General features: G+C 38.5%; 1 protein-coding gene and 1 pseudogene across 4 annotated transcripts in view; both read left to right on the top strand.

Moving 5' to 3' along the window:
- Window positions 1-19,703, top strand: part of CACNB4 (calcium voltage-gated channel auxiliary subunit beta 4) — a 212,717-nt gene that overhangs the window by 135,884 nt on the left and 57,130 nt on the right. The window lies entirely within an intron of this gene.
- On the top strand, window positions 16,851-16,969 carry LOC120597261 (uncharacterized; annotated as a pseudogene).

Raw genomic sequence — 19,703 nt, 5'->3', positions numbered from 1 at the left:
CCTCTTCCATTTTCAGCAGGCATTCTTAATTTTCTGGTGTCATGGAATACCTTTAATGGTCTGGCGAAGACTATGGACTCCGCAGAATAATATTTTAAATCCTTAAAGTAAAACGTAGGACTGTAAAAAATAATTATACTGGAATATAATTATCAAAATAACTTTCAACTGTTATGATATGGTCACACGTTATTCTTCATTAATGAATTAAATAATACATTGAAAATATAGGCAAGGTAAAGTTAAATTTTGTTTTTTAAAGATATATTGTTGCATGTGTTTTTTCCAATCATAAATCTTGCCCCTACCCATATTACAAAAGGTTGTGCCATCTTAGGAGAGTTAAGAATTCTCATTTGACCTGTCAACTTTTGTAAAATTTAAACAATGAAAATCACTCATCTCCTTTTATATATTGATTAACGAGCAATCATGGATAGAAAGGGAATACTGGAAAGCAGCAAAGATGTCTGGGTTACCACTGTGAAAATATGTACCTTCACCACAAGGCAGCTGAACAACTCCTGGGCACATTTGCTGAGAGTTGGCCAGCCACGTTTGTATGAGCACTTCTATGGCAGAAGATCACAGTCATGTGAGAGCTAGTGATGGGTCTGATAATTATTGAAAATTTGAACTAGTGGTGATCATGATGTTTTGAGATATCTGTAACAACAATGTTGTGATAATGAAAATATCCACAATTTCTGTTGGTGACAAAGAAATAAACATTGATGATTTTACATTAATAATTAAAATGTTAGATTAGCCAGAGAGCAGTGAAAATTAGGATGTAATCTTTTCCCCATCTAAATTCATGAGCACTCTGAATTCTGTTCACAGCTTCTTTGGGGACCTTGATTTAAGAGGCCCTCATTTTGATAGCAAAATTCCATTTAAGAGTTGGTGTATTCTCTTTCCCCTTTCTCTAATGAGTACACACCAGTCAGGCTTTTCTCCCCTTAATTCACTAAAACTTTCTTATTAAGGTCACCAGTGACTTCTGTATAGTTAGAGCCAATGACCTTGCTTGCCTTTTCAGCAGTATTTGAGACAATTGATCATCCTTTCTTCTTGATATACGTTCTTCACGTGGCTTCAAGGATATATACTCTCTTGGTTTTCCTCCTGCCTTTCTGGCCACAAGGTCTCAAGTCTCTTTACTGGTTCCTTATCTCCTGCCTGCTGAATCTTGGAGTAACCCAGAACTCAGTCCTTAACATCTTCTATTTCTGTTTATACACATTCTTTTGTTCATCTTATCCAGCCTTAAGCCTTTAAATACTCATTGTAGTGTAGTGTTCCCTCCCAACTGTTATAACTCCAGCCTTGACCTATACACTGAATTCCACACTACTACACCCAACTGCCTACTCAGTATCTTCACCTGGTTCCCTAATAGGCAAACAAATTCATCATGTCCAAATCTAGGTTCCCGATGTTCTCCCCAAACTTGCTTTTCTTGCTGTCTTTCTTATCTCAGCAAGTGGCAGCTCCACTCTTTCAGTTACTTTGGTCAAACCCCCTGGAGTCAGGCTTAGCACTTTTTTTCTCTCACATCCCACATCCAATCCATCAGCAAAACTTGTCAGATCTAACCTCAAAGTATATTCTGAGTGTTACCATTTCCCACCACCTCACTGTCACCACCCTGACTCAAGCCTCCAAAGCCTTTCTCCTGGAAATGCTGTGGTCTCGTCACCACTCCCTACTCCTTTTTTCTATCCCGAAAGTTGGAAGTTCACAGATCTTATAAGCAACCCGTCCATTCTATTCCTTTGACTTCAGAAGAAGTATTCACAGTCACCTAACTATAATCAAAATTCTTCTAAGTGCCAGGCACTGCTAATGTTCATGATTCCAAAATGATGGATATTTTCCTATGAGCAACTTATAGAATTCATTCGGCAGCAACATCATCAACCTGGTAGGATTTTAAGTGTAGCTCTACAGGTTTGATACCCACATTAAGACAGTTTTTAAAAGCATGGTACCTCAATGTTAGGAGCTTATTTTTAAAGAATGCTTAGAAATAGTTTCAGATGCTCGAAGTATGACCCACTCAGACAGGTCCTTAATGAGCCCCATTTCTTCAGGGGTCCAGGTATTACACAGCTGGAGAGGGAGCAAGCACCACTCCTTAACCCAGTCTGACCATCTTCATGGGCCCACGATTATGAATGTGGATAAATCTCAATGTTATTTCACAGAAGGCAAAATCAACAAATCTTGGTTACCGACTGGACCTGGTCCTTGGGAATCAACTCAGTCCTTTATGAAACTGACTTACGGAGTTCAAAGGTCTCAAAATAATTGTATGAAATAGCATTTGTGATTTTTAACTGCCTTGTAAAATATTTTTATTTGAAAGTTCTGATTGTCAGGAAACTTCAGACTGTACCTGCCATAGATCTGACACTCGAAATGTCATAAATCTTATAAACCCCTGCCTCACAAGGGCAAATTTCATTATAGACGGCCTTGTGATATAAATGGCCTCCCAAAGATGTCCACTTACCAATCTGTAGAAACTGTGAATATGTTAAAGTACATGGCAAAAGAGAATTAAGTTTGCTTATCAGCTAACCTTCAGATGAGGAGATTATCCCAGATTATCCCAGTCGAACCAATGTAATCACTAAGGTCCTCATAAGTGGAAGAGGGAGGCGGAAGAAAGATAACTGGAGAGCTGGCAGCAGGAGAAGGACTCAACTAGACATTGCTTGCTTTGAAGGAGTCTGTGAGCCAAGGAATACAGTGACCTCTCGATGCTGGAAAAGGCAAGGAGACAGATTCTCCCCCAGAGCCTCCGGAGACACTGTATTCCTGCCAATACCTTGGTTTTAGGCCATGTATGTTTATTTTGAAATTCTGACCTCCAGAACTATCAGATAATAAATTTGTGTTGGCTTAAGCAGCTGAGTTTGTGGTCATTTGTTACAGCAAGAATATAAATTTAATACATTCCTAGATTTTAAAAAAAGTGTGAATGAGGCCTGACTACATCAGTGTGGCTCATCTATTATAATTCATGTTGTTTTAAACCAAGAGTCACTATCTGATATTTATAATTTGGCATTTACAACAATCACTTTTTGATGATGAAACTGTGACTTGTTTCTAAAGGATGTTTGTGAATTTTTTTCAACTTCCTAAGCCGATCAAGTGCGTTTTAAAAAGACAAAAGCTAAGGATTCCAAGACCAGGTCTCAAAATTTTGAAGACCCATCAGAACTATGTACTTACCACTGTTTCACTTGTCAGTTATAATTATGATCATAAAACAGGTACATGTTTAGATGGAATTTCTTCTTTGGTAAGTATAGAATCAAATATTAAATTATATTATACTGATGTCTGAGGTTACTACAAAGACTAGACTGGTAAAGTAAAAAGAGAATATAAAATGAAGTCTTTTCACAATTGTTCTAGTTCCATTAATTAGTATTCACAAAGGAAAAACACATTCTGACACCTAATAATTTCTAAATTGGTGTGACACTTAATGGGTTGCCATAATAGGATTACCAAACATAGGAGGAGCTAATTATAAGGCATTTAATTTGGAAATCACAAACATTGCAAAATGGCTTTAAAACTGGATTTTTTGGGGTGTTTGTCATGGACAGGAAGAAAATGAGTTAGTTAGGAATTCAGTCCTGTCTTGTCTGAACTTCCCAAGGTATATTCTGGTTTTTAGTTGTGTGGGGAAAAATAAATCAGTCTGGGTAGTTGTTGTTTTTTCAAGCTTTCACTAAAATGTGCCTCTTTTATGGTAGATCTGGTCTCAATGTTTTCTTTACACATTGCTAGATCTTGGTTCTTCAAAGTGTGCATAGAGAGTTGATGTACAAATTAAGGGGGACACCAAATGGGAGGGATGAAGAAGGGGTGAATGGCAAGGCAAGTGAAGAGCCTAGGGTACAAAATTTAAGAAGGTGCTCGTTCTCTGGAATCCACAAATGCCAACATATACTTGCACGACTCTGAGGGTGGTGCCTCTGTAAGAGAGAGGCGCCCGGGGCACACATGTAAGGAGGCACTCACTCTTAGGGTCATGCATATCCTGACTTGGCACTTACACCACCTCGAGAATGAGTGGCACCTCGCTTGTCTCAGAGGTAACTCTGGTCAAGTTTCTAGGCTCAGCCCTCGGGAGAGCGTGACTCCACAGCTGACCCTGATCTAAAATCATGCCTTCCATGTGTTACAGAACTTCAAGGAAAAAATTGTCGACTCTTCTATATTCTTTTTGATTTCAAAAAACTCTTCAGTCAGCAGTTATTTGAATCTATTTTGTACAAATGGAAACATTTAAAATTTCATACAGTCTGTTGGAATGGTAAACTATATTTGCATCTCTGGACACGCCGCCATTTCCAATTCTGCCTTTTATGCAAAGGGTCACTTGCGTGGAATACTAATGCCACATAGTGCAAATATGAGTTTTATTTGGAGAATAATTAAGTAGACATGTAGCAGCGTGCACACAGTCATTTGAACTCTCTTCCCCTAGCTTCGGACAGGCATGGATGTCTGCATGCACCATACATAGCCACAGCTCTCATAGAGAATTCTTCATGTATTTATAGGGTGAGCAGTCAGGGCACATCTGTGTGGTTATGCAACAATGGAAGCTCTCTTGTCAGGGAAGTGGCCTTATTAGAAAGAGAAGGCCTCTGGAGCCCAGTGGTTGGTATCGGCTTATTTTCTGTTGCGCTGAGCCAGCTTTCTGCTCAGCTAGTGAAAGAGGGAAGGAAACGAGTCTCAAGAGCCATCCATATTTGTCTCTTGCTAACAATAGGTCTACTGTTCTCTTTGTCTTATTGTGAGCAATTTGAGAGGAGAGACAAAGTCATATGGATCATTGCAGCTCCCATGGTGCTCTGCCTGTGCTTGAGTGCTTAATACATACTTGTTGATTAAATGAATGAAATAATAGACTTCAATCAATGCTGACTGAATGCTGTCTTACAGAAATAAATATATACAACCTGAAAACATGGGCTATGTCTCTACAATGGCAAACCACATATTTTGGCAGGGAGCAAACCAGCACATATGGTTGAGAGTAACTGTTGTGTATTCTTTATGTGGAAATGGTAGCACCCTTTCTCCCCCAGCCCTCTTCACTTTTGTTTCATAACATTTGTTTCTGCCATATTGAGAGGAGAAATTAAGACAAGAGACCTCTTTTAGTTATCAGTGCATTGAGGTTTACAGCTAGCTTTCTTTGTAATGCTTTTCTAGTTGTGCGTAGACAATGCATGAGGGGAGAAGAGGTCTGGGGGTAAACAATATTTCTTAAAATATTTTTTTGATATATTGAAAATTGTCTTTTGTGTAGATTTGGTACTCATAATAACAATGATCATCATCACCATCTTCCTTATTATAGCTCTGTGTCCTGCAGTGTACTGAGCTCTTTTAGTCTCCAATGTCATTTAAATGACTCCAATCCTATGTTGTGGTTACTCTTTATTAAACCCATTACGAGCTTATTCCCAGACCTGAGGTCGGACTTCGGAGTCCTTCCAAGTGTTTGTTTTATAGTTACATTCCTTATACTTGAGTAGCTGTCATATATAGGGATCCCACTGAGATCCAGTCAAACAAGTTTTGCTGAGTCTTCTCAAAGCCTTTCAAGTTGGCAGTCATCTTTTCATCTATGAGAGTTTCATTTTTTCATGGGAGGGAAGCCACATCCTATTCTAGATATTCAAGGAGTGTACGATCAAAACTCCAGCTTTATAAATATTGGCTAACATTGTATTAATGTTCCTATGTCCTAGTTATCTTGTTATTGAACTTTTTGTTTACAAGTGAAGCTATAGTTGGTTGACTGTTAAATAATTTTCCTTAATCAGAAAAACGAAAACACTCATCTAAATATAACCACTTAATTAAAAAAATATGCCAGTTATTAAGGAGAGCTGATGATTGTAAGCCAGTTTCTTTTCTTTTTTTAATGTATACAGTTGGATGAATTTGGACATAAGCATTTACCCATGAAGCAATCGCCATACTTAAGGCAGTAGACATATCCATCACCTCTAGAAGTTTCCTGTGTCTCTTTGTGTTCCCCCGCCCCCATGGTAAAAACACTTAATATGTGATCTACCCTCCTAACAAAATTTTAAGTGCACAAAACAGTATTATTTTTAACTATAGGTACTACGTAATACAGCAGATCTCTATAATTTATTCATCTCACATAACTGACACATACTCATTGAATAACAACTCCCATTTACCTCTCCTCACTAGCCCCTGCTATCACCATTCCACTTCGCATCTATGAGTTTGACTATTTTAGATACCTTATGTAACTGGAATCATGCAGTATTTGCCCTTCTGTGACTGGCTTATTTCACTTAGCATTACATCTTCCAGGTTTATCCATGTCGTCGCAAATAGCAGGATTTTCTTTTTTTTTAAAAAAAGGTGAGTAATATGCCAGTGTATGTATACACCACATGTTCTTTATCCATTCACCTATTGATGGACACGGGTTGTTTTCATATCTTGACTATTATGAATAGTACTACAATGATGGGAGTAAAGATATCTCTTTGAGATCCTAATTTCAGTTCTTTTGGATATATACTCAGAAGTGGAATTGCTGGATGATACAGTAGTCTATTTTTAATTTTCTGAGTAACAGCAATACCGTTTTCCATAACATAAGCCAGAGCCTCTAAACCTCAGTACTATTGCCATCTTGGACTGCAGAGTTGTTGTGGGAGGCTGTCCAATGCATACTAATATGTTTTGCAGCATCCCTGGCCTCTACCCACTAGATGTCAGTAGCATCCCCTTCCCCCCACTAGTGCGATAATCAAAATTATCTCTGGACATTGCTCAATGTCCTATGGGGGGCAAAGTTCCCCCAATTGGAAACTACCGTTCTAAGCCCATTATTTAAAAAACTTGACCTTGCACCAGAACATAAATCTGCTGTTTCCTCTTGTGGCTCTGCAGGCAGATTGCATACAGTTTCAATATTTGGCTTCTTGTTGTTGTTGTTGTTGTTAGATATGAGTATTCATTAAGTACTTTATATTCCCTAGATAAATATAAATATGCATAATTCCTTCTCTTCAACAACTTATATTCAAGATTTAAGATTCTTTGTTGACTTTTAAAACCAGTGGTAGATTCCTATGTTGAACGTTTTATTCCACGATAGGCTTCTTTCAATGGAAAGCTTTTAAAATAGGCATGAATAATTTTATGTTTTAAGCACTTTCATCCTTCCAACCATTCATGTAAGTATAAACTAGTTAAATTATTTCTTTCTTGATCTCTCATGTATTTCTATTTGTTTTTATGACGAATAGAGAGAAGTTATATCAAGAATCATGTAAGAAGGGGGCTTTCCATGCTTTAAAAGGAGATAAGAGAATGTAATCATAGTAAGAGACATGAAAACCTTAAAAAAAGACCTGGGAATAAATAAATCAAGGGTAAAAACTTGCCTAAAGTTTTCTTTCTTCTTAAATTTATCCAGTTATCATTTTTCAAGCATAATACCCATTCTTCTTTTTTAAGAAAACATTATGCTTAATAAAATTCATTTAAATATAAATGAATATAAACCCTTTATATTGTCACTTTTGCTTTTTCATTAAAGAAAATGGGAAAATATCTAAAACACCAACTTATACTCATTTAAGTAAACTCTCAGAACTATGAGGGAACTTGAGAGTTTATAACCTGTGTTAGAAACCTAGTCCTATGCCTAATAATTCTTACTGTTTGGATCAAAATAATATTTTTCTATGTTTGACTTAAATCTCTCATGCTGCAACGAGGCATGTTCTCATTCACTCTGTCCTCACTGCAAAATTTCTTTTCCCCAGCCCTTGTGTTTGAGCCATTCAGATTCTTAAAGCATGTTATTTAAAATCTTCCCTTGGCTTTCTCTCTCCAGATTAGTTGATTCAAATTTCTTTGTCATGGTCTGTCATCATCTGCAATGCTCCACATGCTTCCTTCAGGATTTTTGTTTTCCTTCGCAGTGCAGATGGCTGAGATCAGGCAGGGCTCGGGATTCCAGGAGAACCCTGGGAGGACCTGTTAAGGTATCCTGATTGGCCTTAAGCTGCTGTTCTAACTGGCATAGAATCCTCTCTATTGTCATCAAGCAAAAAGTTTAGCTTCCTTTTGCCTTAAAAATAGTCCCTGTGTGGTACCTGCTTTCAAACTTTCTAAACTGCTCAAGTTCACCACCTCTACCTAAATATGATGCTCTATCTTATGAGGCCTGGGAACACGGAAATTAACAGCAAATGAGCTCCTTGCTTTCTCCTGTTTAATGCCCTGTGGACCTCGAAAGGTCCCTTTGCTGAAGTCAGGCTCTCCCTGGTGCCTTTGTTCCTTTCCCACTGTGTCCTTTCTCTCCAGCCTCCCTGCCTGTTTTTCGACAGTAGCAAAGGCCCATCCTATCTTCGTATTCTCCTCCTGCAGCTCTTTTTTCTAATCCACTTCACCAAGCTAAGCATCCATGCAAAAGCCTCTTGAAGAATATTTGAGAACTTTTGATCCACATGTGATCCTTTTGAAAAACGAACTCGGGACGCTATTTATTACTGATGTCTTCTTTGCTATTATCTCTACTCTACCTCAGTTTCTTTTATTTAGAAACTCTGTGCTGACCTGATTGAATTATTCTTAGCCCACATGAGCGAGCAGCTGTGCCTGGCAATTGAAGCAGGACAGTACCTGCTGTGCTTTTCCTGCCTGAGACCGGGAAAGAAGGCTGCTCGCCTGCCCATCACACGAGATAGAGGAAATGGGAAGAATGGCTGAGATGTTCAATCAGTCTTTGAGCAGTTTTTCTTATTCACAATCAAGTCAATATTTGATTTAGAAAAGCATATACTAAATACAGTACGGTATCCTGAATTGGATACTGGAACAGGAAAAAGGACATTAGTGGAAAACTGGTAAAATCTGATAATACCTGGAGTTTTGTTAATGGGAATGAAACAATGTTAGTTTCTCAGTTTTGACAAATGATCACAGTTATGTAAGAGGTTCACAGTAGCAGAAACTGGGGAAAGAGTATATGAGAACTCTGTACTATCTTTACAACTTTTCTGTAAATCTAAAATTATTCCATAATAAAAAAGTTTATTTTAGAGGACCAGAGCTGCCCCAGAGCCCCCTCACACCCATGCAGACATTTTCCTATGCACTGGGTGGAGACAGGTGAACTGAGGCAGGAGATTTGCTGCACTGAACTAGCAACTGCAACAGTTTCCTTTGGCCCCTTGACATTCCTTCCCTGTCAGGGCCACTTCTACTTTTTTGAGGCTGACCATAAATTAAAATAGAAAAATGGAAAGATGGTAAAAAAGTTGTAAAAAAGTTTATTTTAAAACATAGTTGTTTACATCTCTTCTTTGGTGGTCAGTATATTAAGGACCTGATTCAAGGAAAAAATATTAACATAAAATACAGCTTTAATGCTGTATTTTAATTGTTTGATTGTTGAGAACATAACTCATCCATATCCCTAGTGAAAATATCTGATCATATATTAGTTCTCTTATGCTGTTTTCCCCACCTTCTGTTCTTGGCTTATCTATAAATTATTTACTCATTTACATGTTCCCTCATTCAATAAACATTTATAAAATCAGGTACTGAGCTTAACCTTGAGGGGAAAATATAGATAAATAAAGCATGGGTTTCTGCCTGTAAGGAGTGCACAAGCTAGTGGAGAATAAACATGTAGACAGAGAATTATAAAAAATGTAAATGCAGTGATTTAAAAAAAAAAACACACAGCAATTTTAATGGAAACTAAAGGAGCCCATAGAGGCTTTTCAGAAAAGCATCCTGAAGGCGACACACCTCTTCTTCCAGGACGAGTAGGAATTAGGATGAATGTATTACAGAGACACATCAGAGTAGGAGTCTACACAATGCATTCAGGGAACTGGGAAGCTATGAGCTTTCAGCAAAGCATGTGGAGAGACAACAAGGAGTGGTGTGACCTGAAGCTAGAGAAATAGATAGGAGCCTGTCTTAGGTCCATCAAAATTAAGAGGGCCTTCTGTTCCTGGACAAGACTATAGTTGAAATGACGAAATAGTAAGACAGGAAAAGATAAAAGACCAGAAAATTTTATCTCCCCCTTACTTCCCATCAATCGCAGTGACACAGGCATTCCTTGAAAATATGGCTGAAGGAGCAGTTCTCACCATGAGAGGAGTTGGTTTATAGATGGAATGATTACTCTTAGGTTCTTACCCTCTGCCCTAGCAGCTGGAAACAGGGGTTTATTTTTAGTGTTTATATAGGTCCTAATGCTCAATAGTGATTGCTACTTAAACAAACAATAATACATAAGATAACTATTTATCCCTACAAAAGAGTGAAAAATAAATTCTTGGCTTTTATTCATAGGACAACCAATATCTTCAATTACTTCTCATTTTAAAAACTCATGTGATTAAATATGAGAAGTTATTTAAAGAAACTAAGTTGCTTCTTTTTAAATGCCTTTACACTATTGATCTCATTTAAATTGAGGATTTCTAAGAATGAAAAGGCACCTGAGTAGTTCTTTTTGATGCAGGGTCCCTAAACTTTTTGTAGAGAAAAGCCAATTTTTACAATTCCTGGAGGCTTTTAAATAGTAGATGATCGCATGGTGTGTGTGTGTGTGTGTGTGTGTGTGTGACAGTAGCTGTGTGCAAAGCTGGAAGGAAACCAAAGTAGGGTTTTGGTCAAACACCCTTTTTACTTAAAGAGGATCTGGCTATATCAGAGTTTACACCCACTGAGTTGAATATGAACTTGATATAAGAAGCTGAGCATTCTCTCAGCCTGTGAACAGTTTCATTAGGAAATTATTTCGGGCAGTAAGTGATACATTTCTATTTCTGGTCAGTGAATGATTCCTGACATCTAGCTCTCCTCTGGTCTCTCTTGTTGGGTTTCTTCAGATTCCCAGCCCCACTTGGTCATCTTTCCTTTGCTGAAGCCAGTGATGTTTCCCTGGGATGTGAAGAACAACCATTTGTTAGCAAAAGACCTTGACCTGATATAAGGCAACTGCTACTTAAAGGAGCAAACTGAACCTGATCCTCATTCTATACTCCAAGGTATAATACACATATCTGTGGCCATTCTATCACATTATTACTTTCTTTAGGGACCCAAATTAAAGAGAGCAGGTTGTCTACCCAATACCTACAAACGCTTGGCTTTGATAAATTATCTACTTTATAAGCTCATAAATTGTTCTCTGCTGCAGATAGAGTTGGATTTTTAGCCTGAAGGATGAGTGCATATATGGAAGATGTGTGTTAGGTGGAATACTCAGTTCACATTATCTGTAGCGTATGAGAAAGTGTTCGCTGATAATATAATATATTAGCAAATGGAGTGACAATGGGTGACAAGCAACTGATTGGTGAAAACTCCAGTCTGGGGGAAGGAAATGTCTGGGCATGGTGGCTGAGCTTTTTGTTTCCTCCTCGTTTGGAGAATGGGTTGCATATTTGAGGTTTATCTGCAGGCCTGTATTACATTTTAATAGCCCAGTATCCTGGCATGCACTCGAACCGTGGTGAGAGGCTGACAGCCAAAATGAGCTGGATCATGTTCCCACTTCATTATTTGATTGCAGGCTATGAGGGGAAATGATAGTATTCTAGTTCTTCTTTTTGGGAAAGTTCGTATTACATTTCAGAATGTTCCATTGCCAGATACTTACTGCATGACTTTCGAGTGTGGTTCCTTTCTTCCCACCCAGCTGAATAAACCCAAAAGCCAAAGAAATGTATTTACTTTCATTTCAGTCATTAAAATGTCACCAGTTGTTACTGTCTTTATGTTGAGTGTCTCAGAGTTCAATGACTTATAGGCTATATCTGGATTTTTTTTTTTTTTAAATTTGGTTAGTAGAAGAAAACAGGAAATTGAATGGCATATTATGTCAGTAACCAACCGGGCAACTGGAGTTAGGATACTTGTAGCTTTTATAAATTACTCAGTTGTTTGTCAATAAAGGGACAATTTATTACTCAGTTTTGATTGGCTAAAGAGTAACAGTGGCTCCATTTCAGCAGATAAATACTGAGGATTTGAATCTTTAGTAAAATTAATGACAGCTGGAGGAATTCCCAGCTGCACATATAACTGGAAGTGCTTAACTACCCAATTAATCATGAATGGATGGATTCAGTGAGACACAAAATTCAATCTGCTTTTGTGGGAGTGGTTTTGAAAAATTGGAGGCAAGCATTTTTCTCTATTGAATGCAACTCTGAGTGTCTAGTAAAATGCCATACATTCTTTTTTAAAAGAGTAATGCAAAGAACTGTTTGTCTCTTCCTTCCTCTCTGCTTCCTTTCTTCTCTCCTTTCCTCCCTCTCTTCATAACTACATACCTGCCTGCCTGCCTATCCACCTACAAATATTTATTATACACCTACCATGTGCCAAGCTCATGTTTGGGGCACAAAGATAAAAAAGATGCAGTACTTTCCATGAGTACTTATTGTCAGAAAGATAAAATAGTTACATATGCAAACAATTGTAACATAGTGGTTGATGAATAGAATGGAATTTTCCAGATTGATGAGGAGAAAGGGGGCTTTTCAAATAAGAGTCAACACCCTATACAAGGGCAGGGAGGTGTCAGAGCATTCCTTCTCTCTATTCAACAAGTATTTCCTGAATGCCTGCTATGTGCCACACACTGAATGAAGCATGTTTGGAAAAACATGAGATGTGTAATATGACTGGACCATGTTGGAGGAGAAAGATGAAAGATCAGCCTGGATGTTAGCAGGGACAATTTAAAATATCGATAACGTTGCTCCTAGTTTTGTTCTTTTCAAAGTAAAAAAATGGATATTTTCTTATTTTTATTCTAGCTTGATGATGCCATAAAGAGTACTGTAACAGGACAAATATTTTGAGTTGGTTCAGTACATGTTTATACCCAATCTCAGTTAATATAAAGAACCATACTGAATGAATCGCAAACTCAGCATCCAAGGGTCGAACTAGGCCAACTAAACCACTCTATCTCTTATTTAGAAACTTCTGTAAAGAAAATGGAGAAAAGTGTCATTTATCACAAGTGGTAGGATAATGTTTGGTGAAAATTATTGTTGTTGTTGTTGTTTTATTTCTAGTCGTACTTCATCCAGCAGAGATTTTGAAGTGACTTAAAAAACTACATAAAGCCAAAACCAAAACCAAAACCAAAACACAACCCTGAAAGAGATAGTAACAAGCAACAGATCAGGGTCATGGAAATATAAATTAAGATAGGAGATCTGTACCGAGAGGAAAGTTAGAACTTAGTTCTGAGTTTCCTGATGGCCGGAGCAAAAAACGAAAACAAAAACAAACACAAAAACAAAATACAATCAATTATAGGCTTCTAATTGTCCATAGGAGAACATATCTCAGGACGGTTGATGACTCTGTATACAGAAACATACAGATAGTTCGTTTGAGCCTTTGGATGCTGCTGTCTGGTTAAAATAATTGTTAATAGTTTCTATTTTCAGACAGGAGGCTTTTCAGTTCCTCTCGCTGTATGCTCAGGTTCCTGCTAGCCACCCATATAGAACACAAAATTCTAATATTTATGAAGAGCGCTTCTTCATTTAGTCATCTGAGGTAGAAGTTGGTTGTGGACAGCCTTCCATGTCTTGAGGAGCGTTTCACTGGGGTACTTTGCTGGGGCATCGATGGGGGCATTTTTGCTGCAGAGTTTTCATGTGAGCTTAAATTGGCATTTCATTAACAGACAAGTGATAATGTTATCTGCTAAGAAGAACGTTGCCAACTTCAGATGCATTCACTTTATTCTCATGAGGATTGCTTTTTGACAACATGCGCAGTAATTGGATCTCTGGTAAAGTTTGGGTGTTCTCCCAAAATGAGCTTCACTTTTCCTTCACATTCCACATCTTTAGAGCATTTTGTGCTAAATGGTGATAGGTTCTGTTGCAGTTCCAATTTTGTAATGTAGTAATAGATTCGCAATCTATTTGTAATTTGCAAACAAACCAAGTTCCCTGGAATTTGTTCAGTAAACCAGTGATTACTTAAAATGAGAAAAGCTTGTTTCTCAAATTCTTATTCTCAAAATTTATATAAGCCTTAGCCTCTGCCCAGTGAGGCATTTTGTTCGTCCATCATTGTCAATTTTTATGCAACTTCTGGAACAAGTACCAGACCATGTTTCAATAACAATGTTCAAAACTCAATCTACATTCCTTTTTAAATCCTTTGTGATCTTTTCTAGTGGGGAGGATTATTTACTAATTTTAACTTTGCAGTATTATAGATAGTATCATTTTGAACCTGCACAACTTAAGTTGAAGAACCTTTTATAAAATATGAAGTTAATATTGAGGATTGTTTGGACTTGTTAGATAAAGGACTCTATATATTTTAAAACTTTCCCACCTTTACTGCATTTTCTGTCTTTATCAACTCTGACATCTGTTTCTCCTTGTCTCTGCTGAACAGATGATAGATAAGTGCTGATAGTTTGTTGACAGATTTAACACATTTTTTTAAAAAACCTAAACAAACTGAAAACAACTGGTCTTCAAGTTGAAAATGATTAAATTAAAAGATTTTTTTCCCACCTCCTTTATCAGCTTTAGTCAGCATCTCATACAGTGCCTAGCACGTACTAAACGGTCAATAAATTGTATGTATCTCCTATATCTGTCCACCATTTTTAGAATATGTTCTTTGAAATGTGTTTCTGGTTTACTTTTGCCTCCTTTTCTCCACTGCTGTTATCCTATCATTGTCTCCATCAGTCTCTCTGATGGCTCTCTCACACTTTTAGCCAGAGCTTCCTAATGCTCCCGTTTCTATCTGAAACTCCCACTCAAGTGCAGCACCCTCCATCTCCCCACAACCAGAGGGCTGCAAACATGTCCCCCTGGCTTTCTTGGTCTGCTGTGATCTGCATTTACTCCACTCTACACTTTTATTTCCAGCCACTGCTCAACACGAACCTCTGAACTTCTCATTCTCCAACACATAAAGCAAGGTGCTGCTTTCATGCCTGTGCTCCCACTGCTTCAACCTTTTCTTGAAATATCTCCTATCATTTTTCTTACCCACTTCAGTCCTTAAGATGCACTTCAAGCCCTGCCTTCTCCACGAGGCTCAGCCATTTCAGACTGACCTCTGTCTTGTTGCAACTACAAAAGCAGTGGCCCTCATTGCTTTTTAAAAATAACATAGTTCTAGTACTGAATTGCTTTGTTTCGTGAACACATATCTCATCTGCCCAACTTGACTGTAAACTATTTAAAGGCAAGAAACATGACTTTTACATTTTTAGTGTCCACCACAAGTCCCACCCCGACACTGACCACAGAGTTGCAAACTTCATCGTTCTTGCTGCCCTCCCTGCTGGAATGCCCTGTTTTGATGTCTTTTGCTATACAGCCTACTCCTGACAGCCCTGCACAACACCCCCACTTTCTCCCAGAGATCTTGTGCTCCCTCAAACAGAATTAATCTGTTCTCTCCGATTCATAATTGAATTTGTATTTTTACTAATAGCACGTCTCATGCTTTCCTTCATAACTGCCTGCCCTATCCAATTATGAGCTCTTGTTATGCAAGGACCAGCCATGTCTTATTCATTTTTGTGCCTACTGTTGCACTTAGCGCAGAACTTATACATACTAATTTTTCAATAAGTGTTTGTCAGTTTGAATCCCATAGTAGATGGCAGACAACCAGACATGCCCTAGCATTGCTGGACATCTATAAGTACGGTTTGTATATGGAGGGCCACTTACCAGCTCAGTCCTCTTGGGACACCTGGAACCTGGTAGATTCCATTAGATTCACCTGGTTCACATATATATTTTTAACAACACTTTTATTTGGACCTTTATAAGGACAACAAAATGCTTCGTATGAGTGACTAAAACTAAACTGTGGAGTCAGGACCAAGCAGTTAATTAAGCATAATTGCACTACCTTGCATGCAGCAAGCTGCACAGATTCTGCAAGGCTGTTGAGTACTGACTTCTGGTCACTTGTCACTGGGTGTTGGTAGCACCGTCACCCTGGGGAACATAAGGAAAATGTCTCTGCACCCCCATCTTTCCAGCACCCTTATGCAGCACCATTTACAGGTTCAATGCTGTCCTGTTTCTCAGGCCACTTCCACTGGAATGTTCCTTTCTCATCTGAAGGCTTTATATTTTCTGCCTCTTGTTTGGCAGAGAACTTTTAGTATTTGTGTCTGCATTTGCTCTAAGTTTCCTATTAAGGTACAGAGTCTCCCTGAACTGAATTTCTCGGACTCGTCTCTCCTATTTCCACTACCCGGTGCGTAGGTGCACGCAGCACCGGAGAGCTCGTCGTGCCTCTGTCCTCCATGTCAGCCTGCCCCGTGCTGGCTGCGGTTCTCAGGGTTGGCCTCTTCTGCACTGTGGGTTTCTCTGAGCTTTGTCATGGCAGCATGGAAGGAGTTTTATATCCCCTGAAATACTGAAGGTAGGAGAAGAGCTTTCAGGATGAGTCCCATTAGAAAAAAGCTTTCCCACTGAATGGATATCATGTCTCTTATGTGTTGATATGAACTCCCCCTTCTCCTCTCAGGCTCTTGCCTTCACCTGGACTTAGCGTTTGCTCTACAACCATCATTATACTTAACAATGGAGACTATGGTATTCAAACATTTACTATTTTATTTTAGATCCAGTCATTTGAATTACAGAAGTATAGGGTTCATGAATTTTTTTCCTTATCTATCAAGATGCAGAGTGAGAGTGATAACAAAAGACATATGTTTAATAAATTCAGCAGAGGTTTAAAATGGGAGTGTTTTCTATGGTCATGCCACCCTGAGCATGCCCGATCTTGTCTGATCTCGGAAGCTAAACAGGGTCAGGCCTGGTTAGTACTTGGATGGGAGACCACCTAGGAATACCAGGTGCTGTAGGCGTTAAAAAAATAAAGTAAAATAAAATGGGAGTGTTTTCACTTTTTTAAGCATATATGACAAGGAAGTTAAAAAAGAATGAGAAGATTAAAAAAGCAAAATATAGCTGAGTAAAGTGACTGCTACCTTATTTTCCTCATCGAAGGGCATACCCTGTGGCCAGAGAGCTCATATTCTGCTTTTGGAAGGGAAAAGAGTGTCTTGTTTCAAAGGTGACTCTTTGAACCCATTTGGGAATCAAAAGTCTCTGATAGATTGGCTCATTTTGTTGACAGGGCTGGACTTGAAACCCGGGGTATAGTAGAGGGCATGACTGTGGTCTGTGATTAGTGACTGTCCTGAACCCTGGCCGTCTTCATCTGGGCAGTGAAGTCTTAGAGAGGAGGGCTTCCATATCTGTCATTTGGAGCTGCCACGCAACTGAGTGTAGAGTGGGTCAAGGATATCAGCACCACAGGCAAAGGATATTAGTCTTATTCATGCTGCTCTCTGAAAAACAAAACAAAAATAAAAAAAACAAAACTGATCATCTTTAAGTTATTCCCAAAGACGGAATGCCTCCTGAGAAAACACAGCTTTTTTGGGCAGAAAAAATATGGAAGAATAAAGCCAGCTTGATTTCTAAAATTCATTTAGCCAATACCTTTAGTTGCCCAACCAAAGTTTTTACCAAAACCTTTAATTCTTCCTCATTTTGATTAATTTAAGCTTTATATCCTTATCCAATTTTTAGAGGGAGGTTAGAAACAGCAAATTGGGCTCACCCAAGAAACAAAAAGCCAGGATAAATCTATCGAGTGACGTGTACTTCTAACCAGTACTGAGCGATTCCTCTGCTGAGCGCTTACACTGTTTGTTCTGAGTACATAATTTTCACAGCAGTTTAATCAGTTAATATGCTCCTTTTCAGAAAGGAAACTGAGCATAGCAAGTTTAACTATCTGCCCAAAAGCAAACATCGAGTGAGTGGCAGCCTTAGGATTGCAACCCAGGCAATCTAGCTTCAAAGTCCAACTCTGAATTGCTTACTCTAGTCCAGACCTCATATGAATAATCGTTCTTTCTCTTTACATTTCCTAATGAAAAGTAAAGGTGATTAGAATAAATTAAATCCTAGTATCTCTCCCATACTCATTCTAATCAATAATTTTATCTCTTAACATTGTTTTTTGTTTGGTCTAAAAGTTTCTAACAAAAAAAAATGAGCAGGTGTGGATTTCCTCTCTGATCGCTGTGGGTATATTAATGAGCTTAATGGCTAGGCCTGAAGGAACCAGAGAGCAAATCCACAAGTTTGATAGTCACATCTTTAGTAATGGTCAATTGTATGTATTTTAATGTCAGTTCAAATGAATGCCCTATCACCAAGTACTTGAAGATCTAATTCCTGGCACTATGAAGAAATCTTTAAGAACAGACCTCAGAAAAATCATCAAGATCATTCATGAGATGATGCCCTTGCCTCAAATGCAAGTCTTGACTTCACTATCTAATGGCTGGGTGACTTATGGCGGGCAGCTTGACCTATCTGTAAGATCTCAAAAGCTCTTTGGAGAGAAATCAAGTTAAGATACTGGAGAGAATATAGCATGCTCAGTAATGGGCAGTTCAATCTAAATGCAGAGAGAGAGAGAGAGAGAGAGAGAGAGAGAGAGAGAGAGAGAGAGAGAGAGAGCGCGCGCATGCACGGGGAGAGGGCAGGTGGAGAGAAATTCTACTTTTTTTTATGCCTTCGGTCTCAGTGATCTGCTCATCCAGCAATGCCTACCAGCACCTCTGCTGGGCTTAGTTATTAGCTGTTAGCAATGGCTTCAGAGTCAGTTATGTCAGAGTTCACATTTCACCATTTGCATGACCTTGGACATATTTGATGTCTCTAAGCCTTGTTTATTACTTCAGTATTGATAATGAACTCTACCTCTTAAAATTTTTATGATGACTAAATTAGATCATGTCTATAAAGTGCTCTTTTATTCCAGTTAAAGTCTCATTTTCTAGTTTCAAAGGTTGAACTAAGAATAAGTTCTTTTCCTCTATCCTAATGAGCTCTAACACAGAATTATCAGATGGGAGTCAAAAAACAAGGCTTGCTTTCATCTCCTTCCACTTCTGAACCCACTGGGGAGGAAGGGCACTACACAGGGAAGGGTGTGGGCTCTTACCACTCCAAACTCCAATTGGGGTTGGTCCACGCAGAAGGGGAGGGCTGGGCACTATGTAGCTGCTATCAAGACCCGAAAGAGCTAAGGAGGGATAGCAAATGTGTAAGGAATACAATGATACAATGGCCTGGAAGGCAAGTTCGGTGACATTAAACTGTGGAGGATTTCTTCTTCCGTGGGGTAACTGGGGCAGGCCTGGCTCTTACCTAGAGTACCAGCATTTTGTGTGTGCGTAAAGTACCCACCACACCTCTCCAATACCCTCAAATCACTGTCTCATAGTTCAAAAATAGCATTTATACCTAAATTTAAACCACTATGTTAAGTTACGTCATCATGTTTTTAACCTAAGACCTACAGGCTTTACAAATATGGGATATTTCTAGAAACCAAAGAGAAAAACTCACACTAACCTAGCCTCTGTTAGAGCCCCCAGGCCTTTCACAGAAGATATTCTTCTCCAAAGACCACAATTAATAAAAGTGTTTAACACTAACCACAGAACATAGTACGTGCTCAATAAATGGTAGTGGTTATTGTCATTTTTGAAATTATAATGATTACTAACATTTAAT

This window comes from Pteropus medius, unplaced genomic scaffold (genome assembly GCF_902729225.1).
Source record: "Pteropus medius unplaced genomic scaffold, Ma_sr-lr_union100, whole genome shotgun sequence".
Classification (NCBI taxonomy): domain Eukaryota; kingdom Metazoa; phylum Chordata; class Mammalia; order Chiroptera; family Pteropodidae; genus Pteropus; species Pteropus medius.
Note: the sequence above shows the minus strand (reverse complement) of the source record. Positions and strands in the feature narration are given on the sequence as shown.